The 25771-nt window shown below is 35.9% G+C and overlaps 1 protein-coding gene across 1 annotated transcript in view; it reads left to right on the top strand.

Annotated features, from left to right (window-relative positions):
- LOC138701860 (dopaminechrome tautomerase-like) overlaps positions 1-25771 on the top strand; it is an 80032-nt gene that overhangs the window by 1456 nt on the left and 52805 nt on the right. The gene's annotated exons all lie outside the window — the stretch shown is intronic.

Raw genomic sequence — 25771 nt, 5'->3', positions numbered from 1 at the left:
ATTATATCACGTAAATTTAAAGAATGAGCCGAGGATTCCTAGCAGCTTTTAAAATGCGTATCAAAATATAAATATAACAGAGGACAACACAACGATACGCATTTCGATTTAACATCATCAAAGATTAAATATAGGACAAATCAAGTTCATTATTATTATTATTATTATTATTATTATTATTATTATTATTATTATTATTATCATCATCATCTTAAAATGCATTCAAAGTTCTCTCTATGCATATTAATTTCGAAACTACTGTGGAAGAATTTATAAATTTCAAAATGATGACTGTAAAATATTTATTCCAATCCAAAATCGCGACATAATCATCGTATGCGGAGACTAAAAGAAAGGCAGAAAATAGGGAAGATTGGATAATGCTGGATCTACTGTGAAGGACCTATCCTTGGACAGAAAACTATACCTTAAATGAAATGAATCAGATTAAATTTATAACAACATAGAAATTCCATATGATTGAACATTAGCAGTATTTATTATTTCTCTGGTCATGTGAGATGCTTTCTATAACAAGTTTCCTTTTAATAGGTCAACTTTGCAGGTATTATATATATTTACCTTTGTGGAAATTGTATTTCCGATTTTCCGATTGTCGTTGTATAGTCAACTGTCCGAAGACAGGTTTGAACCTCACAAGTGATACCAAGAAGGCACTACTTATGAGGCTACTAGGCCAGGAGATAATGGTGTAGGGACGACAGTTCTTTTCCCCCTCCATTGCTAACATCACCGACTAGCTACATAGTACGCTAGTCAGACATCAGATGCATACAAACAATTGCTTTTCCTCTGACACATATCGTCAAGTGAAATGTACTGCCTGATTATAGATGTAGCCTACATATCAGCCAGAACCTCAATCAGAGGATGATATTTCGATAGAGTTATTCAATTCAAGAAACATTATGAGGAAGTGTATTTATTTCCTACGTATTTTAGGCTATGCATATCGATTATGTAAAATTATAACATATGTATGCATTGTTTATAGCCTATATGGAACTTACAAAATGTCGAAACGATTTTTTCTTTAAGCCGCTTGTCACAATTGCACAAGTTATGTCACTTTCTTGTCTCGCCCCTGCAAGTAGCAATAAATACAATGCAGACTAAAGAAATCTTTACCAGTGAGCCATAAAAACGCGAATTCCATTGCTAGACAATTATAGGCAGTGAATAAAGTACGTTTTTAAACGTATCTACTACTCTTGGAGAATAAATTAAATAATAAACAACAGAAAAAAATCACGTAGGCTACATATTTTAGGTAAGAAGTGAATAGCATTAATAAATATATAACCACCTATTACAGTTTAGATTAGAATTTTTTATCGTAGGTACTGTTCCGAGCCTGATACCTTGACAACTGGAGTATGAACAAATACATTATGCAATAGGACGGCAAGAAGTAAATACCTCAGAGAAAATCGGAGTATGCATTTATACATCTCCGCGAAAAAACTTCAATGTTGGAACTTTTCAATAACATCGTCTTCACGCTATCAAGATATTAATACCTCACCTTGTATCCTGTAAGGATTTTCTCGCTTTCCAATTGCATTCATACTACAGAAGTATGAGGTCACTACAAAGAACGAGAGAGGGGAAATGAAGTTTTACTGCCGACTAACTATGAAAGCTAGAAGGAAGAGAAATTAATCGTTCAGTTCGGAGAATCTAACTCATTACCGGTACTTTTTAAGTTTCTCCAAATGAAATGTTAAACTTTTTTTTCATAAATATGATTTACGATTTCTTTAATGTCTCTACGCGTACTGTAAACATATTTTCATCCAACGGTAGTTTCCATTGTCTTCAAGCGATCCCTCACAGAAGTAATAACGCCGGAGCAAATAAATAATTTATTCGTCATATAGGCTACGTTAGTCTGTCTGAGTACACCATGACAAGTGGATCTAGATTACACCACGATAATAATGACAATAAATTAATGAAGGATTTATGATATGTTGGCAGGCGATACAGGAATACAGCGCGAAAACCGCCTCCAAACACCAAATTTCACTTATTTTTGGACTTTCCAGCGTCAAAAAGTCGACGCTCTAGCAGTTCGATTATTTGTTGTCTCTCTTAGAATTATTAATGGAACAATCATAAAAGCATTATAGTACATTATGCAACTAGTCTCAAATGGCAGTAATTAAGACGCGAGTATGTTTGTTTATGAAACGAGCGCAAGCGAGTTTCATAATTTTCATACGAGCGTCTTAATTACCATTATAGGCAAGTTTCATACGACTTTTTATGCTCGACCATATTTCTAACTTGAAATTATTCATAACTATTCATGTTATGGTTATGTAAGTGAGGAGCGGAACTGACCTGAATTGTGAGATGTGCGCAGACGCGAAAGTGCTGATTTTTCCGAGGAACGAATGTGTCATTGACCTTGATATAATCTAGAGAATAACATGAATATTAGGCTTGATATAACCTGGAAATTGATTTAGAATTGAAAAACGAGATGACGAATTTATTTGAATATTATTTACAATTAACGCTATATTATAGTAGCAGAACATAACCTTCTGCGACAGTATTGGATTTCCAGCCTCCGTGACTTTTCGCTAATTGTCTTTCGATTGCATATCCGAGAATAATCGATACTGGCGGGTTTATAACGGTACAAAGGTGGTTTGTCATTGGCTGAACAACTGAATTATAATGAATAGGTGTACTTTAATGAGGTGCATTAAAGGGCTACTACCAGGTGTATAATTACTACATTTCGGCATGGTTGAGCATAAAATGTATAATGAAATTTTTCTGATAGGTCTGTAATTGACACGTTGATCGTGACTGTTGTATGTCTTGAAATAGGGTAAAGGTTGGTAATATTGTGATACTAATAATATTATGATAGTTCTTTTTGAGAATTTTTTACAATTTTACTGAGCGAGAGGAAGAACGGTTTTTTGCGTGAAAGTATTAAGGGAATGTTCGCGGACAAGTTTCTGCAAAAAACCGATTCTTTTCTCGCTCAGTAAAATTGTAAAAAAATTCTCAAAAAGAACTATCATAATATTATTAGTATCACAATATTACCAACCTTTACCCTGTAACACTTTTAAAACGTAGATAAACATGTATTTTTTTTTTCATAAAAATGAAGCATAAAGCATAATGAGTAAACTTTCATTTCAGATCCTTGTAAAAAAAAATTATAAGAACAACAATAATTGCACAATTTTCCGTAGAAGCACTTCTAATAATCTTATATGAATTTACGGAATGGAAATCAATCGCGCCTTGGCTCTGTGGAATGCGTATGTGTTTCCTAATCAAGCGGTCCGTGATTCAATTCGTGGTATGGGCAAAGACAGAGATTTATCTTCCGTTTCTGGGTCTATGTTCATTGCCATGTGTTTTCCTGAGCAGGCTCAGCGATGATCCTGTACCTTGTTGACCACTTGACCAAAAAAGTTTGTAATGAGGTCTTGTGTAGGCTTTGTTCAAAGACTGTACCCTTCCCTACATCACAAAGAGTGTTGTAAAGCTGTGATAGACTACCACAGAATACAAATGACTATGTAGATACGGCAGTTTTTCTAGCAGTATTCGTAGAATACAATTCTCCTTAGACATAAGCCTACCAAGGTTCTGTTTGTTGCATTGGGTACATACGGCTACGTTGTCTAGCAGTCAGTATTCCTGATTACAAATAATTTCGAATTCAATTCTCGTCTTGAGCCTAGAAATTTGTCCTCAAAGAGATTTTTAATACTTTTACTAGCAGATGAATTTTCTGGAAGATTAAGTTTCTGAAACTTATAAAGTTCCAGAAGTTACGAATACCAGAGGGATTGTACATTAGGTGCTTCTATAGTGAAAAGCATATTAGTGTTCCCTTATTATAATAGAATTTTCTGGTGTACGGTCTTTCTGGAGTTAATCAAAATCTAAAACCTAAGTGAGTGTATATAAAGGGTTTCTGTAGGAAAGAGTATCTCAGTTATTCAAGTAAAGATCCTCAGAATGCGTCGTAGATCTGAAGTGTGGGAACTGTAAACACAAAACCATCAACAATAAGAAGGAAGTCCAATGGAAATTCTGCGGATCGATTTACCCATAATGCAGTAGCAACCCGTATGAGAGAACATCTTATTAAGTGCACCATGTATCCACAATCTGTCAAAAGAGTGGCTTCGAAAACACTACATAATAATAAATCGTTGACAGAAAAATGTCGTGATTGTTTAAGAGAAGTACCGTTAATACAAATTCTTTCCACAGGCCTGGAATTCCTAGTTAAATAACTATCTTTATATCTTATACATACGTCCAAATTACTATTCACACCAATTATAACACTCATATCCAACGTGATCTTTTCCTATCATTCAACATGGTGTAACATTTTTTTTCTTTTGGCTTAGAAGAAACTGTCGGTCTTTTTCAATGGTGATCATCTGAAGGGCAACATCGCATGCGCAAATCGAACAGATGATCTAGTTTTTTCCAGAAATACCTGCCCTCGTATTTCTTGAAGTTGAAATCTGCGTTTGTAACACGTTTGACTCTTTATACAATACCTCCAGTTTATCAATACTGTTGAAACTTTGTTGCTTTCTCCCAAAATACTTCCACCTCTTCCACAATCAGATGTGCACTAGAACGTAAGTTCGGTTTTACTTTACGCATATTGTAGAATAACACTTTAAAACCTGGCCATTAGAAGACAATTACGTACCCATTATTTGTCTCTCATTGTGTTGTAAGAGAAACAATGAATTAAACTTTCTTGTTCCCTTTCAACCACAATAATTACAAAATCTATCAACTTCCTTCGTCAAAAGCGTAACTACGTAATACCAAACCCAAATTTGTCACAGTCGGGACTCAGCAGGGGGGAGGTTCCCAGTCGGAGCAATGCGACATTCGTTACCTCCATCTACTTTTACTATCCTAAGTACGCTCTTTTCGGTCGAGTAAACAGGAAATTTTTACTGTTGTTTTTAGAATCCGGATAATTCAATAGTTACCATCCAACGACATACCCACCACAAACAAGGCTAAGTCATAAACTTAACCCTGTAATAAAACTTCCTAATTGGCAAAGTTGTTGTTAATCTTCAGTAAAGATCGCTACCATTTACCTTTATCGGATCGACTTCAAACTTCGCACGATTTTTATTTGTACCATATGCAATAATTTTAAGAGGTATCCTGAGGAAAATTCGAAAGTTCAAAATTAAGGACCACTCTAATATGCACTTAAGTTTACTTTCTAACCAGTGCTACCAATTCTACCACAGAATGCCCGATTTTTGTATTCTTCCAAAACTACAGGAACAGTATTCTACAAGAACATGTCTAAATGCAAGTCGGTATTACGAGGAGGAGGTAAAGAAGTTTAAATATTGAAGTTTTTTCTTGGAGATGTATAAATGTATACTCCAAAAGAGAGAAAGAAAAAGAAAGAAGAGAAAGAGAGGATATCAATTGTAAATTTTAATTAGTTTCATTACTTTTCACATTTACATTAGTTTTATTCTACACTCTAGTTCTTCAATTCTGTAATATATACTATTAATCATTAAAAGACAGTAGAAAAAGCTTCTTTTTAGTTAGATTTTTTGAAGTTTGAATTTAATTTAATTTTTTAATAATTTATTAAAGATATTTGTAGCTAGCTACACAGAAAGATAAATGAAGACATCAGATCTGATCTAAAGGTGCACAATATCATGGCCACAATAATAGGATACAAGGATAGATGGAGAGAGTATGTACAGCGTATACCAGAAACAACAATTACAAGAACAATATACAGTTATAATTCTCGTGGAAGAAGACTCACAAATCCAGGAAGACTCACAAAAAGATGGCGGGACCCGTTGTGATGCACTTTTGATTGGAGTTGGAACGGGTTTTATGGCCCACATCGTAATGTAAATGACGATGATGATTAAAAATAAATATTAATATAGTCAATTAAACGTGTAATGAAGTTATAAACAATTTTTTTTGTGAATACTCTCATTCTGAAAGTTACTAAAACAACATAAAATGTGAAAATATGATACCAGATATTATCATAGATAATGACACGAAGGGTTTTGAAGGGAAAGTCAAATCCTCGAGTGATACTCGTATTTATTAGAACGATGTCACCAATAGGATAACCTAATTATACATTAATTTCGTTATTTATAATAAAAATCAGTAATTTCGTTGTTCACTCCTTTGGTTGTCAAACAGCTGTACAATCTTCTTCCATACAGAAAAAAATATCATCTGTACGTACAAACCACACATGTCTTCTACATTGTTTACATAGGAGGAAACAATTTACCAACGAACAGTGATAAAATAAAATCGATAATAATTAAAAACTATAATACAGTATTACAATGATAGAAGGCTCTGATTAGTTGATATTCAACGCACTTTTTACTCTCTATTGGTGAAGAAATAGATACATAAGTTAAATAGTCAAAGCAATTCATTCATACATTCATAGTTTCCTGCCAAGGGCAGGTTTTTCACTGCAAACCCAGCATTCTCCAGTCTTTCCTATTTTCCGTCTTCCTCTTTATCTCCGCATATGATCTAATACAGTATCTTAATGTCGTCCATCATCTGATATATTTTTTTGCCCCGAACTTTTCCCCCGTTCACCATTCCTTCCAGTGCATTATTCAGTAGGCAGTTTCTTCTCATCCTGTGATCCAACCAATTCCTTTTTCTCTTTCTTATCAGTTTCAGCATTATTCTTTCATAACCCACTCTTTCTAGCACAGCCCCATTTCTTATTCTGTCTGTCCATTCCACATGCTCCATTCTTCTGCAAATCCGCATCTTAAATGCTTCTATTCGTTGTCGTAATATCCATGTTTCTACCCCATACAATTTCACATTCCACACAAAGCACTTCATTAGTCTCTTCCTTAGTTCTTTTTTCAGATGTCCGAAGATGCTCTTTTTGCCCAAGAAAACAACTTTTAAAAATAGAATAATGACTCACAATTTAATAAAGCATAAATTGTCATAGTACTTAATTAATAGGCAATCCAATCTCAATCACATTGCCATGAAAGTTAGAGAAACTTGAAGCGATTGAGAATTGTCACTTTTGTAATTTCTCATTTTCTAATATTATCGTTGTATATTAAATAAAGGTATGTAATCAGATGTTATTGAGACGAGTCAGTGACGGGATGTGAGGATAACTGAGACTATAGTAGGAAGAAATTCTGGTCCTGGGAACCATGAATAGGAATAGAGACACAAGAAAATCACATGGTCGGGAAAAATTTCTGTTGAAGGGATTAAACCCTAGATCATATATACCCAGATTGCTCGATTTTATAAGCTTTGACGTAACAACTTTTGTCAGGTTTACTATGCTGCCATCTAGTTGTTACATTAGGAGTCACGTCATAACTCTTTTTTTTTTTAACAGGAACATGTATGGTACATAAGTGTCAGCCTTAAAAGGCTTTTACTTTAACAGAGATGGTTAACAAACAGGAACATTTATATTTTTTTTTAATTGAGGTGACCGATCTTGACGGTAGTAGTTATTTCATACTCTTGTTGCCAGGGCTCTTATCAGAGGATTGGGGTGGTACAGCAAGTCCTTATGAAAGTTTTCTGTAAATTGCTGTATAATGTCGCAGAATGATTCTATTTCAAGCATGTCTTGTAGTTGTTTATTGGTGGTTCTATAGTCTGCACCAGTGATAGTTAGGGATACTTTTCTCTGTATAGCATGAAGACGTCTGATAATTTGGAATTTTGCATTGCTCCAGATTTCGCAGCCATAGGTCATTTGAGATCTAATAACAGAAGTGTAAAGGATTTTTTTCAAGGACAGTCTGATGTAAGGTGACTTCAACAATGGATATAGATGAATGAATCTGGCTAATGCTTTGTTACGAGCTGCTTCAACATGGTGATGAAATCGAAGTTGTTTATCAAGTGTGATGCCGAGGTATTTTACAGATTGTTTATAGTAGATATCTTCGGAGAAGAGATTGAGGTGATCTGGCATTTTTGGCTTTCTTCTGGTAAAAATGATGGCTTGAGTTGTACTTATATTGACTTTCATTCTCCAGTTACTTAGCCACATTTCCAATATTTTGAATTGTTTTTGCATAGCTCGTTGTGCGATGTTGATTGAAATGTCACTGGTGAAGTAGGTGGTGTCATCTGCGTATAATCCCATATTGCATTCAGCAATCAATGGAATATCATATACATAAACTGAATATAAATGCGGTGCTAAGACGGAACCCTGTGGAACTCCGGCTTTGATATTCTTGATTATAACTCCCATTTGAATTGCATTAGCGACTGTGCTGCCATCTCGTGTTCGTTTACGGCGGACGGGTGGCGATCCTGGCAGTTGTTCTCTTCAAAGTGCTACCGATTTTAACATAGGGATGAGCAATCTGTTATATATGTGATCTGGGATTAAACGTACCATTTTCTATGAAACACTGCTGCTCAACATAACATAACTGGTACTTACGAAATGTATAATATACCAAATGTTGTTTTTTATTTAAAAAAATCAGGATACTGAGCCCATAAATTTATTAAGATTACTTCTCGCTCAGCATTAAAGAGAGATATAGAAATTGAATCGCGCGGCGTTCTTCAACTTGTGTTAATTAAACTCGCTGATGGTAGATGTCGACTGCTACTCCAAACAAATTATAACACGAGTGGACGGTGTTCTGCTACCAGCTTTACTTGTCGCAGTTCTGCTCTCCTCTCCTTGCAAGAAGTAGCACGAGGCTACATATTATGTTGTAGAAGCACGCGGTTTGGAAAGCGAAAGTGCACTTGTTACTATTTTGACGAGTTTATTCCAGTATCTCCTTTTCCACTGTGCATCTGACGATTTTATTTTTCTTCAGTTCATTCCTGTTTACTGTTACCAAATAATTGACCTACTGTATATTCTGCTTTAATAAATATTTTGTAATGACATTGTGAATGTGATGCACCCAAATACAATACACTTTAGTTTTCTGTATTGTATACAACAAACATTTTTTTTTTCTAATCCTCAAATTGTATGACATCTAACTTCATTTATAAATTTTATGGCTTAAGCAATTGTTTGTAATTGCTAATTAATTTCGCATATTCACATTAAATTCAAAATCGTATAACGTAACCATTTCTAATATTATTGTCTATATTTACGATAAGTCCACACTTGTGGAGTAACGGTTAGCGCGTCTGGCCGCGAAACCAGGTGGCCCGGGTTCGATTTCCGGTCGGGGCAAGTTACCTGGTTGAGGTTTAACTTAGAGGGATCACTAGTATCGATATGTATTTTTCATTTCAAATAAAGATAACGCTAATTTCTACTACAAAAATGAAAATATTTCACATTCATAATTTACAGATAAATTGACACATATGACTGTGATTGGTTGGAATTCAAAATTTAATTAAACTCCATTGGTCGAAAATTAAATGACGTCATATGAACGAAACAGTCATTTTAAATAGACTATAACCACTGTCTAGTATATATAGTCACGAAGCTTGAGTTGTGAGGGTGCTAGGAACAATTGAATGTGCCGGTACTATTTCGCATTGTCTGTAATGAGGCGATATTAGCGATCCTAGTGGCTAGCAACTATCTATGGGTGCATATTTACTACGTATTGAGCTTCGTGACTGTATATACTAGACTGTGCTATAACTGTGTATCTTGGCTTGACTTGGATTGGCTTTTCAAGGACTGGACTCAGAGCGGGTCCTTGCACTTAGGCTCGCTTTGCGATGATTGTCCGAGGCCGACAAGTGGCCCAGGTGGCATTCGTGAATCCGAGCCAAGTCCTATCCGCAGATGAGTAACACAAGCCCCAGTGCCCACAGTCTCAAGCCCTTCCTATATCAGCATCGGAAACCCGTACTACCCCCAAGTTTCCACACAGCCTTTTTAACTACTGCAGATGATAAGTGAAATAAAGAGAAGGTGGAGACTGTTGATTGAATAATAAAGGGAAACGGGAGTACCACGAGAAAACCCCTCTGCTACTAGTTTATCCAACAAAACTTTCATCACGGCCTGAACGGGTATCGAACATGAACATATACATTTTCAGAAGTGTTTGCCTTTTGCGCAGGATCTCTACAACGGAAACAAAGACGAAAATAAAAAAAGATGACGCACACCGTCTCTCAGACAGTATTATTAATCCTCGCTTCCATCGCTAGATATGGAATAGGGTATACTGGATGCATAATCATACGTAGCCACCAGCGTGGCTATCAGTTAAGGTGCTTACCTGCCGGTCTGAAGTTGCGCTCGGACGCGGGATCGATTCCCGCTTGGGCTGATTATCTAGTTGGGTTTTTTCCGAGGTTTTCCCCAACCTTAAGGTGAATGCCAGATAATCTATGGCGAATCCTCGGCCTCATCTCGCCAAATACCATCTCGCTATCACCAATCTCATCGACGCTAAATAACCTAGTAGTTGATACAGCGTCGTTAAATAACCAACTAAAAATAATCATACGTAATGTTACTGTAATCATAAATAGTGTTAAATAAATGTCAAATCGGGCAACAAAACCATCTGAATTGGGTTTCATGCTTTGCAATATAGCCTATATGATTTCCATACAGACTGACTATGTGCAGCTTGTCATATCCTTGTCTGTGTTGTCTCACGAGAGTTATGTGCAATGCAAACCACGTAATCACATGATTTATGATTTATGAATGTCCAGCTTCGGTGCAAAGTTCTCTTCTGTGAGAAAAAAAAAACAAAAAGCCTATGCCTTGAAGGTGGTTGTTAAAGTTTTTGATTATTATTATTATTATTATTATTATTATTATTATTATTATTATTATTATTATTATTAATCTACTTGGAGTATTTGGTGAACAACTGTTTTCAGAACATGACAGGAGTGATAGTAGGAGGAAGAAGAATAAATGCATACGATTTGTGGATACTGAGGGATATGCTACAGAAACTAAATGGCAGCTGTGAGCAGTATGGGATGAAGATAAATGCAAACAAGACGAAGACCATGGTTGTCGGAAGAAAAATAAAGAAAGTAAACTTGCGAATACTAAATGAGACAGTAGAGCAAGTGGACAGCTTCAAATACTTGGAGTGTACTATAAGCAGTATCATGAACTGCTGCTGGGAAGTCAAAAGGAGGATAGCAGTGGCAAAGGAGCATCTTCTGCGGACCTCTGGAAAAAGAACTAGGAAGATACTAGTGAAGTGCTTTGTGTGGAGTGTGGCATTGTATGGGGTATAAACATGGACATTACGACGAAGTGAAGAGAAACGACTAGAAGCATTTGAAATGTCGATATGGAGAAGAATGGAGCGTGTAAAATGGGCAGACAGAATAAAAAATGAAGCTGTGTTGGAAAGAGTGGATGAAGAAAGAATGATGCTGAAATTGATCAGAAATAGAAAAAGGAATTGGTTGAGTAAATAGCTGAGAAGAAACTGCCTACTGAAGGATGCACTAAAAGGAATGGTGAACAGTAGAAGAGTTCGGGGCAGAATAAGATATCGGATGATAGACGATATTAAGATACTGTATATGGATCATATGCGGAGATAAAGAGGAAGACAGAAAATAGGAAGGATTGAAGAATGATGGGTTTGCTGTGAAAGACCTCCACTGGGGCAGAACGTTTGTGTATGTACTGTATGTATGTACGTATGTAAATATGTATGTATGTATGTACGTATTATTATTATTATTATTATTATTATCATCATCATCATCATTATCATCATTAATGTCGAATATTCTTAAGTGCAATGTGACTAAAACAGTTGCTTTTTTTCATGTGTACTTCAGAACACTTCACCAGTTTGCTTTTATGGGAGGAACGCTATCGTTAACATTAAAAGCACTTAAGTTCTTTCGAAAACAAAAATGGGTGAGGCTGCATTGAGAAATATTACATTATAAAACGCTGAACCTGCTGACATTCTGCTGATGACGCCACATCAGGTCAACTTTTTGGTTTTCGCAACAACTGGATCTCCAATTTAATACAGAATGATTACGCAGACCATCAGACCTAACACAATGACGAAACTCGGGCAAGTAATACTTCAACGTACACAAAAAATACCGGTTTCTTTTAGTGCTCGAACGACACATGAAGAAACACCAAATCTTGAAACAAGGTAGGCTTATTGACAAATACTATTTGATATGGCAACGATACACTCACTGTAGAATCAAATATACAACCATACGTATGTTTTCGCACAGAACGTGAATATGTTCACTGTAGTGTTACTAATAACAAATCCAATAGACCTAGATTCGAATCCTGTATAAAAGTAGATATGTAACTCTTAGGGCCGTATTCATAGATATTCTTAGCGTGGGCTTCCGGTGGATGATCAGCGAACTAACGTTTTTCGTATTCATAAACCAGTGTTAGCGATATGATATGATATGAATCCTGTACAAGAAATCAGTCGATAGCCGGGGCTAGTTTAGCACGCTCGTAGCGTGGGCTAGCGAAATGTCTATGAATAGTACCCTTAAAGTTCTAGTGCACAGGGCTTTGGTACACATATTCTTTAAGGTATTACCAAACTTTTTTCTGGAATAGAAATTTGTTATTTTGTTGCATATGAAAAATATGACTCCAAATTTCTATAAAAGTACCTCTAAAATTCATTCTTAAAATGTAATTGTTTATTTAAAAATTTTGAAAACCAAAATCAAATAATTGTCCTGCAGGCAATTTAAGAACGTGTTTTTAGGGATAAAATACCAGTTTAAATGTTGCATCTATCTTTGAAATTTACTGGGATATATCCATTTTAGAGAACTACTGTATGCCGGTTTATTATTATTATTATTATTATTATTATTATTATTATTATTATTATTATTATTATTATTATTTTGCTTTAAAGTTTGGATCCAATGTTTTTGTTGTTGCAGCAATGATATTTCTACATGCAGAAAATGAAAATAACTATGCATCAATCAGGAAAGAAATATAAAATTTCACCATCTCCCCTTAATTTGAAGACGTAGGTTGCGATGCTATTTCACTGTGCGCACTCGTTAAGAATATAAAAATAATTACGTTACTTTGACTTTTTTAAATTAAGTTCCATTTTTTATTATCGAGAGGTTCTAAAAAATCACGGTCCAGATTCGAATTGAGATCTTCATATTGGATGACCATTGAAAGTGATAAATCATTGGAAGTGATACCTAAAAAAAATCATAATTTTAGGTTTTTCAGTGATCAAAATCTTTTAAATAATTTATAATATGTAGCCTTAAACAATTAAGACAGACGACAAGTTAAAAGCACTTTATCTCTCTTCTATGAGTGCAAAAAGTTTAGTTCAATTAAAATTCATATATCGATTTTTTGCAGCATTATACTATTTCCTCTCTACACTTTTTATAAGAAGACAGCACAAAATTTTATACAATTATATTATATTAAGGTCTTCTATAAACAGAGAATATTCAGCATCAATGACACGAGATTATTACAGTAGTTTTTATCTATACTTCGTTCCATAATGTCTGACAGGAGAAGTAAACATTGCCGGCAGAGGAGGAAAGAAGTATAGTTGCTATTCAACCAATGACAGAGGTCTCATTATACGCTTGACTTGAAGTTGGGAGGTCTGAAGCGTTCTACCCCCGCCCAACTTCAAGTCAAGTGTGGAATGAGACTTCTGCCATTGCTTGAACAGCAACTATACCTCTCTCCTTCTCTGCCGGCAATGTTTACTTCTTCTGTCAAACATTATGGAAGGAAGTATAGGTATGTGAATAGCTTAGAGTGTATTTTTTTCAATAACTGCAAATAATACGTTTATAAATTTGGTATTCCCAAGAAACTAGTTCGATTAATTAAAATGTGTCTCAGTGAAACATACAGCAGAGTCCGTATAGGTCAGTTTCTATCTGATGCTTTTCCAATTCACTGCGGGCTAAAGCAGGAAGATGCACTATCACCTTTACTTTTTAACTTCGCTTTAGAATATGCCATTAGGAAAGTTCAGGATAACAGGCAGGGTTTGGAATTGAACGGGTTACATCAGCTTCTTGTCTATGCGGATGACATGAATATGTTAGGAGAAAATCCACAAACGATTAGGGAAAACACGGAAATTTTACTTGAAGCAAGTAAAGCGATCGGTTTGGAAGTAAATCCCGAAAAGACGAAGTATATGATTATGTCTCGTGACCAGAATATTGTACGAAATGGAAATATAAAAATTGGAGATTTATCCTTCGAAGAGGTGGAAAAATTCAAATATCTTGGAGCAACAGTAACAAATATAAATGACACTCGGGAGGAAATTAAACACAGAATAAATATGGGAAATGCGTGTTATTATTCGGTTGAGAAGCTTTTATCATCTAATCTGCTGTCAAAAAATCTGAAAGTTAGAATTTATAAAATAGTTATATTACCGGTTGTTCTGTATGGTTGTGAAACTTGGACTCTCACTTTGAGAGAGGAACATAGGTTAAGGGTGTTTGAGAATAAGGCGCTTAGGAAAATATTTGGGGCTAAGAGGGACGAAGTTACAGGAGAATGGAGAAAGTTACACAACGCAGAACTGCACGCATTGTATTCTTCACCTGACATAATTAGGAACATTAAACCCAGGCGTTTGAGATGGGCAGGGCATGTAGCACGTATGGGCGAATCCAGAAATGCACATAGAGTGTTAGTCGGGAGACCGGAGGGAAAAAGACCTTTGGGGAGGCCGAGTTGTAGATGGGAGGATAATATTAAAATGGATTTGAGGGAGGTGGGATATGATGATAGGGACTGGATTAATCTTGCACAGGATAGGGACCGCTGGCGGGCTTATGTGAGGGCGGCAATGAACCTTCGGGTTCCTTAAAAGCCATTTGTAAGTAAGTAAGTAATACGTTTATAAATATTTTAAGATAAAGCCTCCTGGTTACTAGTCTGATAGGACGGGGAAGGCAATAGGCCTATTTTTAATAATAAATCCATAATAATATTCATTACCGGTCTACCGATAGTTAATAATTTCTGATAGTTGCGTTAATTGTTATTCGCTATGTAACTGGACTGGTGAAAGAAACTCACGTTGGTACAATGCTGTCAATCCAGTTCTTCAAGCCAAATAGAGACGTAATCACATTCGTCGCACTTATTTTAAGATTTTTTCTTAATTTTTATGCAGCGATGGTTTTGTCATTATGGTGAAAAGAAATCGGACCAAATATACTGTAAGCAATGATAATGAAGTATGATCTTTGAAGCGTGGAGTATGCACAGCGTGTGAAGAGTATGCAGAACAGCGATGAAAGTTTGTTTCAAGCATGCGAAGGAAAAACGAGTGAGCAACAAAAGAAAAAGAATGTGACGCAGATACCGATCATCTGCCAGACGGCTTCAGAGATAACTCACCACTTTCTCGTGTTGTGGACAACGCCTAATAGTAATGTACTTATTAAGGATGCTCTGTAATTTCTGTTCACAACCTTTAGCACTTCTTATTCATTGCTTGTACAGAGTGAAGTTACATAATTGTGCAGATTGAAAGTGCAATGGAATACATTAAAATAAAAAATAAACAACAAATCACGCGTTTTGTAATTAAGTGCATGGTTAATTAGAAAATTAGGCTGAAAGTCTGCATAGTTTGGCACAGCGTATCGCTGGCTCACTTACGAAAACACACACTAACTCAGGTCTGAATAGTGGCATTCCGTTCCTTAGTCATGTGGTAGGGATGTCAGACTTCCTAATGCCAAGCAATAACGATACGTGTTAAGGGGTTAGATACAGCTTACAATAGTAATATTTTTGAAAACATTCAACATTTTTTTCCTCCATTACTGTATCTTGTACAATAATGAAAATTGGTATGTGTAAAACACTGTCCTTCTGCTATATGAAAAAAAATATATATTTTTACGATTTGAAAAATCTGTCTGTCTGTCTCTCTATCTGTCTGTCTATCTATTTATCTATCTATCTATCTATCTATCTATCTATCTATCTATCTATCTATCTATCTATCTATCTATCTATCTATCTATCTATCTATCTATCTATCTATCTATCTATCTATCTATCTATCTATCTATCTATCTATCTGTCTGTCTGTCTGTCTGTCTGTCTGTCTGTCTGCCTGTCTGCCTGCCTCTCTATCTATCTATCTATCTATCTATCTATCTATCTATCTATCTATCTATCTATCTATCTATCTATCTATCTATCTATCTATCTATCTATCTATCTATCTATCTACCTACCTACCTACCTACCTACCTACCTACCTAGCTAGCTATCTATCTATCTATCTATCTATCTATCTATCTATCTATCTATCTATCTATCTATCTATCTATCTATCTATCTATCTATCTATCTATCTATCTATCTATCTATCTATCTATCTATCTATTTAAATTCAAAACGGTGGCTGTTCACTGTGCAGTGATGAAGCTTTTCCTCATGACTCATAAACTTGTTAACTTTTTCATGTTCTCTTCCTTTTATTTTATTGCTGAAAATCATGTTTACAATATCATGCTCTTTCAACTACATTCCTTAATAAATAATATATTTTTTTTATTTTGTGTTAGAAGAATAGCATATACTGATATTTAACTATTTTTAAAAAGAATTTATTTTTTATCAGACAATCTATCAAAGGTAGAGGAGTGATTATGCCATGCATAAATACACACAAAAAATTACTTTCTTGAGTTATGAGGGAAACACTTCATCACTGCTCACTGAATTTTGAATTTTGAAAAAAATATATAAATAATTTGTTTTAAATAGTAAAAATATTTTTATCGTATAGCAGAAGGACAGTGTTTTACACAAGATACAGTTATGGAGGAAAAAATGTTAAATATTTCCAAAATTTTACTTCTTTAACCTGTACCTAACCCCTTAATCTCTTTATTTGATTTGCAAGAAAAACCGTCCATTGTATTTAAAAACTGCAAAGGAATAAATCAGTCCTTATTTGTTTCTCTAATGACAAAAGTGAAAATCAGAATCGTTCGGATAGTACTTATCGACTGTTAGGCCTAATATTTAAAGGAAAATAATTTTTTTCTGAGAAAAGTATTCATTTGGGACTAATATGGCATTATAATTTTTTGTTGTACTGTATCCAAGGCATAAGCTGTTAAAATCTTCACAGTTATATTACTTCCAAATATGTAACACTACATAGTAATAAAATTGTTTATTTAACGAAACTGAATTAAAACTAAGAAGTTCTTCAGAATGGTTGAGATGATTGTAATTAACCTCTTCTAAGACAATGAGGTGATCTGGCAATAAAATAAGATTATGAAATGAGAATGGACCGAGAATTCGAAATATTTCTATTAAATTTTCGCTACGAATATTTTGTTTACGATATCACTTTGGTGAAAAATATCGAGTTCTTTCTCAAAGTTAGTCAAGTTGTTGAAAATTTCCATGTTAAAATAAAATTAAATGAAGTAGCGTAATCATTTTCTGAGTTCATAAAAATAGTTTATTTTATATTAGCATACACCGCCACGTCTTTCGAGAGAACCATACTTTTGTTTTCAGGTATAAAGATGCTTATCAGCGGGACGTGGAGCATCCGTAAGCACTTCAGTCCACGTAGGCCTTTGTGGACTCGTGAGAAATGAGCCGATTGTGCTTCTCGGTTAAGCCGGCTTCACCATCCGCCACACTACGCATTCCTCTCCAGCCATCAAAGCTGTATATCATACTTCTGGTGGTAGTCTGCCACATCTTACAGATCTACATGAATCGTGTTGTTCCAGTGAGGAAAGATACAAAGAACTTGGCGGTCTTCGATGCCTCTTAAGCAGATCTACGGGCCGTCTGGCAGCCACCAAGATACTAATCTATCGATATGTGGACAGACTGAGAGGAACACCCACCATGGCGGATGATCGAGTCAGCGTCACGCAAACACGAGGTGCCCTATTTTTCGAGACTGAGATGATAATGAAAGGGCAATTGTTCAGAATGTTGGTGGATTGAAGAGGTGAAAACAGGAGAACCCCGGAAAAAAAAACCCTCATAAGATTGGTTTTATTCACCACAAATACAACACCTCAGAGCTGACATCTGAACTCGAGTCTGAGATCTTCTCGACGCGTCGTAAGCAAATAGCTACCAAGGCGGCTATATTTTTGGTTACTTTGATCAAATTAAGAATGGAGACGAAAGGAGTCTACAAACTGTAGAAATAAATTTATTAGGGCAAACATTGATCTTAAGCTTTCAAATCATTAACGGAATTAAGTAGAGATAAACAAAACTAACTGCCGCTCTCGCTCGCTGTTTTCGTTGCATTTGTCTTTCGAGTCTCGTCTCGTCATTCTCGTGCGCTTCGAGTCTCACTCATCATTCTCGAACTAGCGTTTGATCGGCGTGGAAAGATTTCGTAGCTTTGAATAAAATACATTATTGAAATAAATAGCATTACAAAATATGTTTAAATGAGACAAAAAGACAAAACAGAACAGTATGTTAGTTATCAAAATGTTTTGGTTCTATTATATATATTATATATATATATATATATATATATATATATATATATATATATATATATATATAGAAAAAAACAATTATCAAATAAATTTGTATTTCTAAGAAACATAAAACATAACGTTAATATTTTTTTTTTTTTTACTTGAGATTGCACACTTAATCTCAAGCATATGGAAAGAAAATTAATAACCTTTTAATAAGGGCCTAGTAATTGGGGAACGGATTATTATACATTGAAAGGTAGAGATGATGTTTCAAATAGGCTATTTGATTGTTTATACATATATAACAGTTGCCAAAGTAGATGAAAGTTCAGTCAGGTATAAACAACTGTGGCGATTCAGGCTGCTTGACGTTCAGGACTTCGGGAGTGATCAATCTCGACGTCTCGAAACACAAGCAGTCTTTACGTCAACGACGCGACGTATACAACATTGTCGTGCGGGTTTTCGGCTTTGCAGGCGCTGTTAGTTTTTCTTTCTCGATCGTTGTTCATCTCTAGAATTAAGATATTTTAAAGAAACTGAATATTAAACGATATTACGTTTGTGTAAAATTGTAATCTCAACTGAAAATATTACATTTTATAGAGCTTTTATAATTTTAATATAAATGCAAAGAATATTTTCACTTGCCTTTTTAATTTACAAGCGGTCACTGTAATCAATTACATAAAAAGTAACTTATCACTGAGTAGACTATCGTGTATCCTTTTAAAACACATTTCACAGTATCTTTCGACATGCATGAGTAACTCTCGTCTCCTCTGCTTTTCTTGACGCGATGGAGCAGCCTTAAGCTCATTGTGTTACGTACCTAGAATGGATTATGTCACGTGCCGTTACTCTTTCTTTTGCGTAATGAGGAGACGGAGAAGTTGCGTTCCCAAGATCAGCAAAACACAAATCTACGAACCCACGAGTTCATACCCGCTGGGACTAGGCTATGCCCAGACACCTCAATCCTGTTATTAAGTTGATTGCTGGTATTTCCCTCCAACCAGGGCGTCAATTATGGATGGTAGATGGGAAGGAGGAAAAGACACGGAACTCAGTACGTGATAAAAGGCAGAGACAAACAAACACGCCATGTAAAATTTATGACACTGTTGATATGAAATTGTGGAAGGCCAAACGAATGACATCATTTTATAAACTTTCATGAAACGTAATGTCACTTACTTAATGTACAGCACACTGAGTGTTTAATGATTTTATCATATTGTTTTATATGTTTACAGTTTACTCCTTGCTAGAACGAAGTGTTAGTCGAGGTTTTTTTTTTTTTTAACTAATGGCAAGTACTTGACTGTTCGTCATTTACTGTGGGGAGCTCACGAGATCAGCCCTGGTAGGAATGTGGAGTAATGCCAATCCTACAAGCAGGCAACAGCCAGCGTAACTCCACTCTTGCTCGCAGAAAATGACATACTAACTACATTACAGTAACTAACCAATATGGAAACATTCGATCAACTTTTAAAATATAAACTAACAGTTTCAACTTATACAACACACCGACACAGAGCTAGTCTAAAACTACCTGATATTTTCAACTACAGTATAATTAAACATCATGTGGCGACAGTGATGTCATCTGTTTAGTGTCATAAGCAGGCTCCGAGACTTCGGACCCGACAGAGCAGTTCAGTGGGAAATCCGCATAACGGCGTACTGAGTATAGTGGTAAAGCGTACAGTGCAAAGGGGTACTGTAGAATGAATGACAACAAATACGCAAAGGAGAACGCTCTGGATTTGAAGGTTCTGACGAATAATTTGGTTTTCATACAAACTGAGTCTGAAACTATTACACGGTTAGAAAAGTCAGAGCAAGAGATGCCGGAAGTCCTCAAATTAATTTAGAAAATGATGCAGAGAATTAATGAGACATCAAATACACCGGTACTGAACCTGTAAAACAGAAGTGGAAATAAATTTTATGTAAAACTAACGGATATGGGACATTGTGTAACATAAACAGCAAATTAGTGGACATAGAGTCACTCGAAAATGAAAGACTGTCTCTTAGAGACTGCAACGATGTTAGGTTTTTTCGTGTTGCTCCTATCACGTCATCCGACGTAGAGCGCAGCTTTCTACACTATCAACTTTCGCAGATATCCGAAAAGATTTACATTTGAGACACTGAGAATGTATCTTGTAGTAGGTACTGTACATTGCAATTCGGTACTGTAACTGCACTTCCTAAAGACGACCAATAGGATAAATGAAAAAATTAAAATTGCTACATGTTTATTTCCACCATTAACACTGTGTATACTTAAATACAAATGCTTATAAAAGACAGGCGAATAAATGCTTTTCACATTCTTTTGACATTGTCATTGTGTAATGTATATTTACTTTCAGAATGTACATATGCGTGTTTCCCCATTCTACCGTACTCTACTCTAAATAGCAACGTTGTTACCTCAACACATCTCTGTCTACCTGCAGCGAGTAAACAACCTATAATGCATGCACAATAAACCTATTGTATCGGGTCCAAACTCTCGAAGCTGGTCATAAGGGTCAAACTCATAACAACTTATCTTATCTCTGGTCAGTTCTAGGAAGAACGGTGCACCATTCATCCTCCCCGCACCGCACCTAATTAAAATACACCTCCCAGAGACTATCTCGTAAGCTCACCACAGTATAGGTCTCGCCAGCAGGGAATACCGACGGAAGGAATGCGAATGAAACAATGCGATAAGGAAGAGCGGGCGATAGGAAAGGTCACGAGATAACTTGAATGATATTCAAGAGTACAGTCGGAAGAGAAATGACATCGATAGAATCAGTTTTGCGTTGTGATAGTTACATTACGACTTTAGTTTGTTCCATTACATGTGAATACGTGTCTTGTATGGCACGATATTATTTCATCGTAAGCATATGTTGCGCGTTTAATTAGCTTCGAATTTTTCTCTTGCTACGTTCTTTATTTCCACAGCGATGTCCTCATCTGTTCATTATATTGGAAGAGACAGTACTTCCATCGGCCAATACCTCTCGCCCCCTCGGCGTGCCTACATACACACGTCAAAACAGACAGTAACGCCTCCATTGCTTTTCGGTAATAGTTCCTAGCGCTAGCTATACCCATATGAAGCCAGTTGTGTAGACCAATTTACCGACAGTCATTGCTCGGGATGCGCCATAGGAAGCTGGTCTACGCTACATCCGCGATGAGATGAGCATGGAGATTTGCTGAGGTGCCAAAGGCAACTGGAGCTCCCGGAGAAAACTCCTGTGTTACCAGGACCACGAGCTTGCCAAACACAAAGTATAACTTATTTGAAATCGGCAATATATTTTAGATGTGTCTTCATAAAATATTTGCCTTCCATTACGTGTGATTGAGTACGAAATAAACATTTTCAACAATCACACAAGTAGAAAGAGCTACTTCTACTTACATTGTTATTTCTGATAGTAATAGTACTAAAGATATTCCTAATATAGGCTGTGGAGGGCCACAGGGTAGAGGGAGGTTAAAAATCTTGCATGTTTTCCAGACAATCGGCATCAGTAGCAGTAGAGACATCAGTCTTACGTGTTTTTAGTCTATACCTAATTAAATATCCATGGTATTCCTAATGAAATATCCATGGTACTCATTTCCGTTAGAGGCTGAGTGAGCCCCAGAGCTATGCGCTGCTGGAAGGATTATATCATTGAAGAAAATCCTTGACCCCATCGGGAAACAAACACAGGAACTTTCGACTTGCAGCACAATACCTTATTCGCGACGCTACCTGTAATAATAGTGGCAGTAATAAATATCTATTTATCTTTAAGCATGTTACCGAGATAATTATATACACAAAGCATGTACTTATATAATTACAGGGATAAAAGTTAACAACAGTGTAAACGTAGTTATAGGTGCAAAATAGGGCTGCCCGCTAGCATGTATGTTATTTAATATACGTACAGAAGTGAACTCAGCATATACATTATTTAATTGCGTCAATTCAATTGAGAACACTAGTTGACTCAGAAGACAGCCTGTAAAAAGCATTAAACGAATTATATAAAATCTCAAACCAATAAAATTTACAAATTCTTATTAATAACGCCAAAGCATAGGCTCTCTGGGATGCAAGTCTTCTTAGAAGCAAAACTGTTATAGGTAGAAAAATCGTATTATAGAATAAGTGAATTTTTTCCTTTATCTTCGCTGCATACTACCTTACATCTCTTCGAGAGACAGAGACAATAATCTTCGCTGCATTCTCCCTTACACCTTTTCGAGAGACACGGACAATAATCTTCGCTGCATTCTCCCTTACACCCTTTCGAGAGACACGGACAATAATCTTCACTGCATTCTCCCTTACACCTTTTCGAGAGAGACAGACAATAATCTCCGCTGCATTCTCCCTTACACCTTTTCGAGAGACACGGACAATAATCTTCGCTGCATTCTCCCTTACACTCTTTCGAGAGACACGGACAATAATCTTCACTGCATTCTCCCTTACACCTTTTCGAGAGAGACAGACAATAATCTCCGCTGCATTCTTCCTTACACCTCTTCGAGAGACACGGACAATAATCTTCGCTGCATTCTCCCTTACACCTTTTCGAGAGACACAGACAATAATCTTCGCTGCATTCTCCCTTACACACTTTCGAGAGACACGGACAATAATCTTCACTGCATTCTCCCTTACACCTTTTCGAGAGACAGAGACAATAATCTTCGCTGCATTCTCCCTTACACACTTTCGAGAGACACGGACAATAATCTTCGCTGCATTCTCCCTTACACCTTTTCGAGAGACACAGACGATATACTGGCACAATGTAAAATATTCACTGGAACAATAAAATAAAGATATTTACGATACAGGTGTTAAAATGACATTCTATTTTGTGAGTAGGGAGTTTACGAAACGAGGTCGCAGGACTGGAGCAAACCTGAGAACAAAATAAAATATTTTTAACATGTCTGTCGTGCACTATTTTTAAACAGCCGTTTGTCCGTGCTGATATACCTTGGTAGAGACAATTTTCTCGAATTCTCCAACGATGCATTCCCTCTGATTGTAATAGTGAAACTGCGGAGGTATAATTCAGTCGTAGAGAGACTTCAGATCGGAAGTCCCAGGTTCAAAGCCGGGTGTTACCTATTTTTTATAATTATTAATTTAATTCTTAATTGTTTCACATAGTTATCAACAAAATAGCTGTTGAAGCAATTTTATCGAGAGTTTCACTGCTAAGACAGTACTTGACAAAGGACAAACACCCAGCCCCGTGAAGGAAGATAAATCTCTTCCACTGCCCACTCCGAAAATCAATCATAAGCTTAAGTCAGAAATCGATTTGATTTCTTGTTGCACTTGCTTTTTTATTCCAGATAGGAATAATTAGCGATAATTTAGCCGAGCACGCTGTTTTCATTAGAGATTCACAGGAGAATTACATGTATTTGTAAGAGTAAAATTCATTGAAGGAATTTTTAGATAAAGAACCGCGGTGTAAATTGCCATATGTGGTTTATGCACTATGGTCCTTCGCCTGTTTTGGTCGAGTCGCTAGAAATATTTTGAACGAGATAATTCCCAAGCAAGTGTATTAGTTTCAGAGGATACATTGCTTGGCCTGAACGTTCCCCGGACCTGCATTAATTTCATATTTACTTGTGAAGCCATCCTAAATTAATTGTTTAATCAACACTAACTATGGACGATGAAATGTTCCGACAACATGTCAAACAAAGTTGCCAACGAATTCAATCTGCACTTATAATTTTCTGAAGGGCTAAGTAGATCTATAATGAGAGGGATTATACAGAGATCCAAGCTCATTTTTAGCAGTTCCTATAATGGTAAGTGTACGTATTGTTGTTGGAATATAAGAAGATCTGTAAATTTGAATCAAAGTGATTTTTGACATAAGGTTATACAAAACTTTCTTTTTTTCGATTTTGGACCCAGAATTCGTTCCTTGTGTGGATTTCATATGTTATGAAACACTTTATTTTTGTGTATTTTATAACATTCAAGAACTGCCTAACAGAAACTTTGTTCTGGAAAATGTGATAAACTTTTCCTACTTCCCTGTTTACAATGCCCTTGTCCATCAACAAAAAATGCAAATATTTGTCAGTTAAATGTTGAGCAATCGCATAGCAAGCATTAAATAGCATGGACATTTGCTTCATATTTACAGCTGTGTATTTTAATCTTAAAACCACTTAAATAAGACAAATTAGCGTGCTCAGAGAGAAATTTAAAGAGCACATAGTTCTGGCATATTGTGTCTGTATATTAATTTCATCACTGAGAATTCACAAGAAGAATAACTTTGCTATTATGTCAGTGTTTCCATTTATCATTGTGGTATTCCAGCAATTCGTAATATGTTTATGCAAGCCACTTTCAATACTAGAGACTGGATAAGATTTATACGTACACTTGCTGAAGAATTACCTGTCCCGGGTAACTACAAGAAGGATAGCTTTTTTGATGGTGACTTTTATGTCACATTAACCTTGCTAATTTCCCGAACTTCGAACTTTACCTCTCTTCATATTATTGTGCGATTTAAAGCGACCGCCGCGCCCGACAGAAATTAGTAGTAGTAGTAGTAGTAGTAGTAGTAGTAGTAGTAGTAGTAGTAGTAGTGGTGGTGGTGGTAGGTAGTAATTTGATAAATGATGCTTTCAACTGCGAGGTTATTCAGCATTGAAATTAATGTAGACGAGAAATGATCGACGAACTTTGACTTGCTGTAAAAGACAGGGTTCTTTTACGTGCTATAAATCTACGAAACGAAACCATATCTAAGAATGTCATTGCCCTTGAAGGGGTTTGTCCCCCCGAATCTCGAATCCAACTTCCAGCATGGTAACCGCAAGACCACCGAGGACGACAATATATATGGTACCGGTCTATGATAGTATGTTATATCGTTCCATCAGGAGCGTAGGGCGTTTGTGAAACACTTCCATCTAACTCTACTGCCTGCCAACACTTTGCAAAGAAAAAACCAAGGCATGCATGGTATTAACTGGGAAAGAATGATTACATTATGATTCAAGGAAAATGACTTCGAGGAATAAAAACTCCCACTTCTAGTCAACAAGTACAATTCGCGATACAAACATGTTCCATTGACTGTGATGAAAATAAAACGAATGACAATAATCTCCAAATAGATATGTTTATCGTTAATTCATGATACCCCAAATTACAAAGTTA

The sequence above is a fragment of the Periplaneta americana genome, chromosome 6, assembly GCF_040183065.1.
Source record: "Periplaneta americana isolate PAMFEO1 chromosome 6, P.americana_PAMFEO1_priV1, whole genome shotgun sequence".
NCBI lineage: Eukaryota > Metazoa > Arthropoda > Insecta > Blattodea > Blattidae > Periplaneta > Periplaneta americana.
Note: the sequence above shows the minus strand (reverse complement) of the source record. Positions and strands in the feature narration are given on the sequence as shown.